The following is an 11,899-nucleotide window of genomic DNA, read 5'->3' as shown; positions in this document are numbered from 1 at the left end:
AAAAGAAAGGAAGAATGGAAACATGAGAATTCAGAGCCCAGGAAAACCCATGGCATGAAATCTGGAGGGCAGAGGAAGAGGATGGGATAACAGCAGATTAAATAGTTTTTTTCTGGGTGTAAGAAATAATTCAAAATACCTTTTAGGTTTATTCTGTGTGTGTGTGTGTGTGTGTGTGTGTGTTGGTGTACACCTGTACCATGGGTAGTTGAATGTCTTTATCTTTGTTTACAACTGGCATTAAAGCAGATTTTCCCCCACATTTTTTGTCCCTGTATTATGAGTTTCTTTAGTTTTATAAGCTATTATGGTTTTATAGACATTTAACAAACCTGTAACAAAACTATCATGTCTGAAGTGCTGTCCTCTCTGTGACAAATGCAGATTAGACTGTGTCACATGGAGCATCTCTCCTGGTCCCAGATGAACCTGTCAAAGCTCACATGTATCAAGGGCCATCCTGCTTGGGCCCCAATGCTGTCACTGGGACTTGATAGATGCCTGTGGAGCTGGGATGGTGCCCTAGGGCTGGCAGTGATGAGTCTGTTTGCTTCATAGGAAGTCACAGTGAGTGGAGCTCTTCAGTGAGGGCTCTTCAGTGGGTTCCACTGCAGTGGGGTTTCCTTCTGCTAAAAGAGAAGAAAGGCTGGACCTGGTGGTATAGCAACACACAAATGTGGGGCAGGAGAGCTGCAAGTTCAAGACCTGTTTGGGCAACTTTGCAAACATTTGGGACAATTGTACCCTAAAACACTAAAGAATGGTCAATGAGATGGGGATCTAGCTCCAGGGGAGAACATTTGGCTAGTATGTGTGAAGACCTCCTTTGAGTCGCTAGTATTAGAATGAAAGAAGATAAGAGGTTTAGACTGGGAGTTGTGGCTTAGTGGAAGAGCAATTCTCCACTCTGCATGAGGTGTCCTGGGCTCCAACCTTAGCCTTAGTGAGGAAGTGGAAAAAGGAATGGAGGGTTGGTGTGTAACTTACTCAGGAGTGGGTTCATCACCAACACCACACCAAAGTTGGTATGGTGGTTCATCTGTAATCCCACACCTCTAACAGTAGAGACATGAAGATTGAAGCCCAAAGTCATGTTCTGTTAGATAGTGAATGACTTTGAGTTCATTGTGATCCACATAAGATCCTGTCTCAAAATAAGAAAAGACAGAAAGAAAAAAAAAATAAAGTTTTTGTTTACACATATGTATTCTTTAAAACTCCATGATGGCCAGGTCCATAATTAACTGTCACACTTTCCATCATTGACCTTATGCCACTCACATTAATGACTAATGGTTCTGATGTATTTGTAGAGGTTTCATGCTCGTTGTTGTGTGGGCCCTAATCCTCAGGAACAGTTGTAAACTCAAATGTGCCTATTCAGAGCATAATGCACCAAGCAGAAGGAAGAAAGAGAACTGATCGAACAGCCTGATTGAACTAGGTAAAAGCCATAAGTTAACCTTCACAAAAGACTTTGCTGCCAAAAGCAGTTGTAATTTCTCAATAGCACTGTTGTTATTGTTGTTTTCTTCTGAGCAGGCCTTGAACCACTTCTCACTAAATGTACTCAAAGTCTCTGACCCTCTGTACATGCATACACTATCTACAACACACTTGTATTTTAAAGAAACTGAATTATGGGTAGTATCTAAGAGTTTCCCTGGGATGCCTGGGTTCCATGAATAAGCTTCTCTGCACTGTGATAATGTGCTGTTTTTTAGGGAAACACACACACACACAGGCATACGCACATGCACATGCAAACGCGCACGCACGCGCGCGCGCGCACACACACAGGGTTACAAAGAATGCTAAAACAACCTATAGAGCCCCTTTCTAATAGTCCACAGGCCCCTGTGACCTTAGTCATCCATGCTGGGGACACTGGCTGTTGGTGCCTTCTCCCTGGAACAGCAGTGGGCTCTCAGAAGCTTCTTCAGTCATCTCCCTTTTCTAAATGAAAACTTTTAAATGGTTAACTCCACATAGCCCAGTGCTTGCTCCATCCCTCAGAATGCTCTAGAAATTTTTCATCCCACTCTGCTTCCCTTCTGTGTTCTCTCACAGGACACATTTGCACTGTAAGCAAATGGACTTCCTGTGCTTTGTCTTCTAGTGGAGCAAAGATGAAGAAATACCTGAACAAGGGAAAGATGGGCTCCTACGTCCTTAACCAGTTCACTGGGGGTTGACGTATGTGATTAAGGCTCTTTAAATGTTTTCTGTATATTATTGGACATTAGTGGGTCTTGACCACTTGCAACTCAGGAATGAGGGAGCTTCAAAATTCAAGTCATGGCCACAGTCATACTCTTGGTTCTGATATTCTAAAAGTAGTTAATTCTATCTGCCCCTGCACAATTGTTCTTTTCCTAAAAAGACTGTGTTCACCGAGTCATTGGAGCTACCATCCTGTGTTCCTTGTCATGTGGTATAGACACTGCTTATCAGAGCTTCAGCAAAAGCATCAATGTCTGGTTCTCTATCAATCAGATGTTGCTGATTGAGCAGGTCAATACTCTTCCAACTCATCTCACCCATGTCCAGTCCATCTTCTCAATTCTATAATTTTACTAATGCATAAAAAGTCAGTGTTGCCTTATGAAACAAAATATAGCTACAGACAAGTCCAGGGCAATGTGTCAGTATGGAGACAATAATAAAACTTTCAGGTATAATTATTTATATAGAAAAAAATGACACAAGCAACAACAAAAATAGAAGTGGTCAGAATGAGACAATGTTATGCAATCACAAGGTCAGTCAAGCTTACACAACCAACAACTCGCCCCAAAATGGTTCCTATGGGATATGTCCTCTCAGGAAGAAAAGGATCATGGGTGTTGCTGCATGTTGTTTACAAAGAGATGTCCATGCTGCCAAGGGAAATTAATGAGTCCTGTGGAGAGGTCTCCAGAGCTCCAGGCCAGTGAGTCTGCTGAGATGAGAACACCTGGCTGGAGCCATATGGCCCACCGCTGGTGCCCTGGCATAGTGTGGAAACTTGCCTGTCTTCTTTTATATTTCCCGCAACAGGTGCTGAACCAACATGTTGGGTAAGAATCCACTAGAAATTTAAGATTATTAGCCTGAGAGTTAGATGTTTTTTTGTTTGTTTATTTGCTTGTTTGTTGAAGTGAGTAGCTGGGTAGAGCTGAGATGAGTCTCATGGACTCAAGGTCAGGAACTGAAACAAAGAAAGCAGGCTCTGAGTCCCCTGTGTGGGGAGTCGCAGGCTGCTCTCCTTCGGGAGAAGGAGGATGGAAGTTGCCTACTTCTTAGGGAAGAGATGGATTGAACTGTGAATTTATAAAATTGGGATTATTTGCTTTTAGGAAAGATTTATATACAGATTTTGTATATAATCATGTGGGTGGGGATTTTTGCCCCACATGATGGAACTAGTATACAGAAAATTAGACACTGATTCCAAGTTGAGAGGACAGTGATAATTACCTGCTATAAGCAGGTATTAATTAATAATGTCTGTAGTTCCTGGTAGAGAGATCAACAGATATATAACAGGTATTAATAAAATTAATGTCAGTGGCTCTAGGCAGAGAGCCAAACAGTAAGATGGTATGAAGATAGTTTGCTCTAATATGCCTCACAGGATACTCAAATTCTGTTTGATGTGGGATCCACGGGAATCTTGGGTTATAATCCTGCTTGGCAAATAGAAAAGGCCTAAGAATAGGCACATACAGTATTCTAGTTTACTTCATTTGTGTTGGATTGTTTTAACTTTCAAAATGGGTGTGATTTTGAGTTTTGTGGTTATATTATTCCTCTGGGAGAGGGGTCGATATAAAGGTTTTTCTGGTTTCTGGCTCAAGGATATGCTTGCTGATTTGGGAGTAAGGTTTTGTCTTTACATTTTTAGAAAAGGTGATTTAGTGTCTGTACTGGCTGGTTTTGTGTGTCAACTTGACACAGCTGGAGTTATCACAGAGAAAGGAGCTTCAGTTGAGGAAATGCCTCCATGAGATCCAACTGTAAGGCATTTTCTCAATTAGTGATCAAGGGGGAAAGGCCCCTTGTGAGTGGGACCATCCCTGGGCTGGTAGTCTTGGGTTCAATAAGAGAGTAGGCTGAGCAAGCCAGGGGAGGCAAGCCAGTAAAGAACATCCCTCCGTGGCCTCTGCATCGGCTCCTGCTTTCTGACCTGCTTGAGTTCCAGTCCTGACTTCCTTTGGTGATGAACAGCAGTATGGAAGTGTAAGCCGAATAAACCCTTTCCTCCCCAACTTGCTTCTTGGTCATGATGTTTGTGCAGGAATAGAAACCCTGACTAAGACAAATTGGTACCAGGAGTGGGGTATTCCTGTGACAACCTGACCATGTTTTGGGGAGGACTGTGGAAGGACTTTGGAACTTTGGGCTTGAAGATCCATTCATTGTTAAGAGCTCTGTCAGATGTTGTGTAGGAGCTTGGAAGATAATGCTGAGAACAGTGCAGAAGATGGAGGCCTGGTTTGTGAAATTTCAGGGGGAAAATTAAAGACTCTCTTCAGGGCCATTGCTGTTTTTATTGTGAAGATTTTGTAGTTCTGGTTAGCTGGGGCTGAAGAATCAGCTGTGATTAACAAGATACCAGAACTACTAAAGCAAAAACTTTGCATTACTGGGACTATTGATGCTGGTTAGCTGGAGCTAAGAAATTAGCGGTGATTAAGAAGAGACCAGCATCGTTGAGGTGACATCTTCTGGGAAGTGTTTTCTGAAAGCACAAAGAGGCTGTGTTCCAGAGATAGGCAAGGTTGTACTCCTTCTGCAGTGGGACTTGGTAATGTGTAAGGGTCACCCAGGTGGTACTGGTTTTGAAGGCATGAAGGGGTCACACAGCAGTTCAGGCTCGGCACTGTGAGAGGCCATGGAAGGCCATTGGTGAAGGTGCAGCCCCAGTTGTAATTGAAGGCCCAGGACTGAAGGGGTCATGCAGTGTTTTGGAGATGCCAGTACCACGAGATGACCACCAAGAGCAGCAGCAGCAGTGGAGTACAGGCATCACAAAGGGCATGGCTGGAGAAGTGACCCAAGCCCTTGGAGGAGCCCAGAAGATCGTGAGTTGGATCCCAGACGTTGGACGGTTGGAGATTGATTTTTGCTTTGATTGTGACTGTGCCCTGATATTTTCCCTCTTGAAGGAAGAAACTGTTTTAGTGGAGCCCACAGTTAAGAGACTTTTAATTGTAAAAAGACTTTGGATTTTAAAAGAGATGGATATTTTAAAGAGATTGAAATTTTAAGAATATGTAAAGACTGTGGGACTTTTAAAGTTATTTAGATCTTGGGGATGAATAAGAATGTAAGGGTTGAGGCTTACTAGTGATGTGTTTGTGTGTCAAGTTGACAAGGGGTCAATTGTACTGGCTGGTTTTGTGTGTCAACTTGACACAGCTGGAGTTATCACAGAGAAAGGAGCTTCAGTTGAGGAAATGCCTCCATGAGATCCAACTGTAAGGCATTTTCTCAATTAGTGATCAAGGGGGAAAGGCCCCTTGTGAGTGGGACCATCCCTGGGCTGGTAGTCTTGGGTTCTATAAGAGAGTAGGCTGAGCAAGCCAGGGGAGGCAAGCCAGTAAAGAACATCCCTCCGTGGCCTCTGCATCGGCTCCTGCTTTCTGACCTGCTTGAGTTCCAGTCCTGACTTCCTTTGGTGATGAACAGCAGTATGGAAGTGTAAGCCGAATAAACCCTTTCCTCCCCAACTTGCTTCTTGGTCATGATGTTTGTGCAGGAATAGAAACCCTGACTAAGACAGTGTCTGTCCACCTTCCAGAGTGATATGGGTCAGATATGATAAAGGGAGAGCCCCAGAGAACTAGATTCCAGAGAATCAAACAAAAACATTATCTTGATGATGCTAAACCTTTGTTTTGAGATTTTCATATTATAGAATATACAGCTTTGGTGAGAGTCATAGTCAAACATGCTGAACTGACCTGCTTGAACTTCAGATGTCTTGAACTTTCAGCTGGATCCAGTCAGGACATAGACATCAGAGACTAAAACAATCTTTGGTGTGGCCTTCTTAAGGCCATCCAACTCCCCCATTTTCTCTTACCCCCTCCTTCAAAAATAACTCAACGGCCATATTCAGCTTGAAGAAGTTATGCAGAGTCGTCATCTCCATTCCCTGGGCTTTGGGGCTGGAGGTGGTTATTCTAAGGTTGTCTTTCTAGAGAATTTAGAAATGGTCATATTTGGAATGGGGAGGAAATAGCTAGAATTGACTGAATAGCCATAATTCATTTGGTAGAAATCTTTTTAATTGTTACTAGTTGAAGTCATAATTTCTTATTTTGGTACAGAATTCATTTTGATACAGAATCAAGGTTCCATTGGTATAAATTTCTTCTATTGATACAAAAATTTTATAAGTACAAGGTTGGAACCTAGTCCTTCTATAAATGCCATTGTAAACTGACCTGAGATATTTAAGCCTGTGAGTTAAGGGCCAGATAACAAATTCTTGGCTCTGAGTTTATTGTTAGGGTGTTTTCAAGATATTTAACTAGAAATAGTTGAGAATAATTAATGAACCACAGTCCAGATTACTTTACATTTTTAAAAATGTCAGAAATCCACAGAACATAACATTTAATGTTATTTATTCACTTGTTGTTGAGACAAATCTGCTCCTAACAGCTTCGCAGATTCAAAGCAGCAGCTGGTCATCTATACCTCCAGGTGAGGCTGTACATTGTGGCTAGGTCGCCACTGGGCAGAAAATTGCCAATCTCTTCTACAGACCTGTACTGTTCTTGAAAGGACACAATTTATGGATTAGGACAGTTTAGTTCTACAGAAACAGAATAGGCTAGTCCTTAATAACTCCTGTTTTTCGAAGGTCTCTCAGATGATCCTGGGCCAGAAGGCTGAAGACAGATGCTCCAACATCCTGACCTACTGGGGCTATATAGGTAGGCAGCTGTCTCTACAATTTGTCTCAGTTCTGGAAGCTGTGTTAGGCTTCCTACATATTTTCAATTAATGTTGGTATTCTCAGATTTCTGACAGGGTTGAAAGACTATTTATAGTCTCATAGCCAACCCAGGCTATTTACACTGAGAGAACAGATTTGAGAGGATGGTTTTCAGATGATATACAATCTAAAGCCAGGACACAATTCAAATGTATAAGTCTTTTAAGTTAGGATAGATGGCAATGTTCTATTTTAATGACAAAAATAATGGGCTAAGTGTTAGGTCTACCTTATATCTTATAAATTACAAAACGGTAATAGTAGTGCTCAATTTATATTTGAGAGAAAAGTTTTTGTTTTAAATTTGAACAGAAAAGGTAATGTATAACAGGATTTTCCCTGTCCAATTAATTAAATTATTTATACAACAAGAAGCCTGTGATTGGACAGGGAAAAGGGAGGCAGAGCAAGGAGGGGCAGAGACGGAGATGGAGGAGACAGGTAGGAAGAAGGAAACAAGATGGAGGATAAACAGCATAATTCAGATTCCATGTGTTTTTAAAGCCACAGTTAGATATAGTATCATATAGGGATAGAGTAATTGGGGTAATTTGTCTAATCTAGGTGGGCAGCTTGTACCATTATCAATTGGCCCTGAATTTATTGTGTGGGCATCTTGTGTATTGAGAATTTATTGATACATAAATCTGACTGATTAATTATAAGCTTCTAGAGTTTTGATTTTACCGGATTACTGGGGATTGTGACAACTAGACACTGGGGATAAGGGTTGAGAAGTGGGATAAGGGTTGAGAAGTAGGATAAGGGTTGAGAAGTGTGCTCGGTGTCTGAATCCGCAAGGGAATACTGCATATTTCACTTTGATACAGGACACCAACTGCCTTCCAGTATTCCTATCTACAGTCTTACCCTAGCTGAACATAAAGTAAGAGCTATTCCCATGTGAGGAGTGACTGCTTTTCAGTCTTCTTCAGAACTCTTCCTTGGTGTGCTTTCTTGGAAAAAAAAATGCTCTGAAGATGTCTACTAAGATATGTAAAAGATTTTAATATTATGATGCATTTTTATTAGTCTTCCTTCAATTACAATACGTAGCTGTTAGGATTACCAAAAAAATGATCCTCAGCAATATGAAGAAAATCTCCATTCAGTGATGAGATTTCAGAATGACCAGAATGTGCCCCAGTCCCGGTTGCTGCCCTTGGTAAACTTACTTTCCAGGCACAGCACTTCCCTGGGTTTCCCTTAACCCAGAAGCACTACATCCTGCAAACCTGGGTACGGCATTACATTATATGGAACAGCTATTAGGAGTGCTCTCTAGCAGATGCATACAAAACACAGACGTTTCATTGAACTTCTGCTTTCTATTTGTGGCTTCTGCTCTTTAGGGAAACTACTGAACTGAAACCAGACGGAAGAGAAAGCAGCTATGTGTGAACAGGCAGAAAGGTGAAGGGAGAGATGACAGAGGTCACATGGCAAAGGTGACACCTATCCAATCACTAACTGAACATCACAGGCCTTCTGCACTTTCCTCCAAACGTTTGCCCATTGAGCCTCCTATCCCCTAACTAAATGTAAGAGTCTTCCTTCAAATGAAGATCTCTCCTGACCTGTGGTGCTTCTCTGCCTCCCCAGACTTCATAACCTACTATTACCTATTTAAGCTGCTCCCTTTGACGTCAGCTACTGAGTACTGGCTACATTGCCTAACAATTTTAGAGAAAAAAAAAATACATTGAAAAGTATTTTTCAATATTTTTATAATATTTCACATACAATAAAATATTGGGAGATACTTGATCTAGAACAGCAGGTGATTTTGTGTGTGTGTGTTTGTATGTGTATGTGTGTGTGTGTGAGAGAGAGAGAGAGGGGCGGGGGGAGAGAGAGATAGGGTCCTGAGAGAGAACCAGGAGATCATAAGATGATAAAGGATTGAAAATAGAGAATATAAGAGTTTGAAGGACTTGCACAAGCTGTATCTCATGCCAAACAAACTTACTTAAAGAGTATAGCTCTGTATATACTATTTCCAGGAGAGAAATGGTAGTCAGCAGAAACCAACATACAAATAGAAATAAGTCAGCAAATTGCTAACAGTGTTGTACAGGGAGAACACAGGCTATCTCAAGAGCATTGTAGACAGAGCATACAGCAGCCTTGGGACTCATCACCGTAATCCCATAGAGTAGGAAGAACTGGGTTCTCAGGCTCCTAAGCCACAGCTCTCCCAAGGCGCTGGCTCCAACATATTATTGGCTCTGCCACACTGTGTTCCTTCTCCATAAATCAGTGGTTCAGGGAAAACCTCACTTGATCAGTCCAGCTCTTAACAGATACCTAGCATATTTAAAATATTATGTATGGAAGACAATAACTAAGTGTTTTACAATGCACATTGTTTGCTGTTCAGAACAACCATGTAAGCACTTTGACTTTATTTTAATCCAGAGAAAACTAAGGCTTGGAGAAAATGAAGTGATTCAACATCTCTCTCTCTCTCTCACACACACACACACACACACACACACACACACATCTCTAAACAGAGAAGACACAAAAAAACAGATTTCAACACAAAGTTATGTTCTCTGTACAGCTGTGTTGCAGGTTTTGTATTTTCAGTTCCTTTAATAGTTTCCAGTCCCCTTTGCCCTAGAATTACATACATTTCTCTTGTTTGCTGGATCCCATGGTTCATTTTGCAATTTCAGCTAGTCAAGAACTCTTTTCTATGAGTGATGCTGAAGATCTGAGAATTCTGTTAATGTGTTTGGGACTCACAAGGTCCTGTAATATTTTTAAAGTGAGGGAATTAAAGGAGATAGTGGAAAGGAATTCCAGGAATTGGATGCTCGGAAGTCACAGTAGGAAGCATGTGACAATGATGCCCACCAGCACATTGTGTAAGCGCAGCACAATAGCCTGGGTGTGGCGCTTCTTTAAAATGATGAGAGCCAACTCTCCAGCCTTTTTGGAACTCATAATTCTGCCATTTGGGACTCTTCCTTTGGGGTAGTTCCTATGGATATATCTGTGTTTATAAAAAATAAGTTCCCTTAGAGCTGAACACAACAATGTAACTTACCACTCTTAAAACTATCTAACGATTGAATGGATTTATCTCAAATTTACAATACAAATGAAGGTTTGAAATGTCAGACAGGGAGAATCATTTCTGTTAGAATAAGACTCAATTTTGTCGGCAAGTTGGCTGAGGAAGACAGGGCTCTCCAGACTTCTGCTCTACCTACCTGCCAGGCACAGGGGCTGTGGTTCTTCTCTCGGGTTCACAGGGATCCTGTGGAAGTATTTCCTCACAGCCAGCAGGGAGTCAGGGGAGTCTTCCTGGGTCAGGGGAGGTTCCTGCACCCCCACCTGGTGCATCAGACAGCCTTGCAGGTCACTGAGCTGTGGTGGTCATGGCAGACTGAGTCTAGGAGGGTTATTTACCAGGCAGCAGATGAGTCCTTTGGAAGATTCTCATTACCTGTTAGGACAGGCATGGCTTGAGCCTTCTGGAGCTACTCAGCATCCACCTTCTCCTGCGGGAGTCCAAAGTCCTTCCTGTCCTTCAGGCAGGAGAGAGGGGAGACTCTCCTCATTTATGCCAGGAGTGTCAAGGCTCTCATGTTCCTGAGGTTATGAGTCTAAGGCAGGCCATATCCTAGAGAGCAGGTTGACCAGTAGCCCAACATCCCCAAGGGCATCAGGGAAGCACAGGGCCTAGCCATTGTGGGTGTTGTAGATGCCGCTGGTCCTCTGAACTACGTGGGCCTGAACCTCTAAGTTCTCTACAGTCCTTGTTTTGTAAGGTATGTTTGAGGTTTAATTTTCTAATTGTCACTCAGGCTACTTTCTACTTCTGTCTTTATTTTTCTTCCATGTATTTCCTAGTTGGTTCAGAACAGTGTTGATCGGGTGTTTGGTTTCCTGCCTCCCGCCTCCCGCCTCCCGCCTCCCGCCTCCTGCCTTTACTCACCTGTAAAGTGTTATCCTTAAGCATCTTTCAAAATTACTAAATATGTTGTATTTTAAAGTTTATTCTTTGTGCATATAACTCAATTTTGCTTCAAACTTTTCTTTTCCTCCCTATCTTCCTCTCTCTCTCTCTCTCTCTCTCTCTCTCTCTCTCTCTCTCTCTGTGTTATGGGCATGCAGGAGGGTGCTCTCACCCATATATCCATTATGTGGAGGTTAGAGCTTGACAGTGGATGTCTTCCTCTATGAACCTCATTTTACTTCTTAAAACATAAGTCTCTCACTGAGCCAGATCTCCTCCATCTCATATAAACTAACTGGCCAGCAAGCTCCCATAACCCTCCTGTAGTGGTTCGAATGAGAATTCCTCCATAAGCTCTCTCAATATGAATACTTGATCCCCAGTTGCTAGTGCTGTTTGGAGAGGCTTAGGAGGTATGGGGTCTTGTTGGAGGTGTTACACCACTGAAGGCAAGCTTTAAGAGTTTAAAGATTCATATCATTTCTAGTTTGCTATCTCTGTTTCATGCTCGCATTTCAAAATGTGTGCTCTCAGCCTGCTGCTCTGGCCAACAAACTTCCTTGCAGCCATGCTTCCCCACTATAGCAAACTCTTATCTTTCTGGAACCATAAGCCAAATAAATCCTTTCTTCCATTAGTTGCCTTGGTCATGGTGTTTTATCACAGGAACAGAAAGATAACTAATACAGAAGTTGGTACTAGAAGTATTGGCTACATTTCTAGGGCTGTAAGAAAACACCATAACCAAGAAAATTTATAGAAGAAAAAGTTTCTTTGAGCTTATGGTTTCAGAGGGCTAGTGTCCTTGATGGTAGAGCAAAGATGTGGCTGCAGGAGCAGGAAGCTGAGGGCTTTTATCTTGAACCACAAGCCCATAGCAGAGAAAAGCAAATTCCAAATGGTTTGAGTTTTTAAACTCTCAAATCCTGGCTCCAGTG

General features: G+C 42.1%; 1 pseudogene; it reads right to left on the bottom strand.

Annotated features, from left to right (window-relative positions):
- Positions 1 to 10,116: 10,116 nt before the first annotated feature.
- Positions 10,117 to 10,692, bottom strand: LOC110293352 (interferon alpha-1-like; annotated as a pseudogene).
- Positions 10,693 to 11,899: the final 1,207 nt, after the last annotated feature.

This window comes from Mus caroli, unplaced genomic scaffold (genome assembly GCF_978045245.1).
Source record: "Mus caroli unplaced genomic scaffold, Mus_caroli_1 scaffold_6, whole genome shotgun sequence".
Classification (NCBI taxonomy): Eukaryota; Metazoa; Chordata; class Mammalia; order Rodentia; family Muridae; genus Mus; species Mus caroli.
The sequence above is the reverse complement of the archived record's forward strand: the minus strand, read 5'-3'. Positions and strand labels throughout refer to the sequence as shown.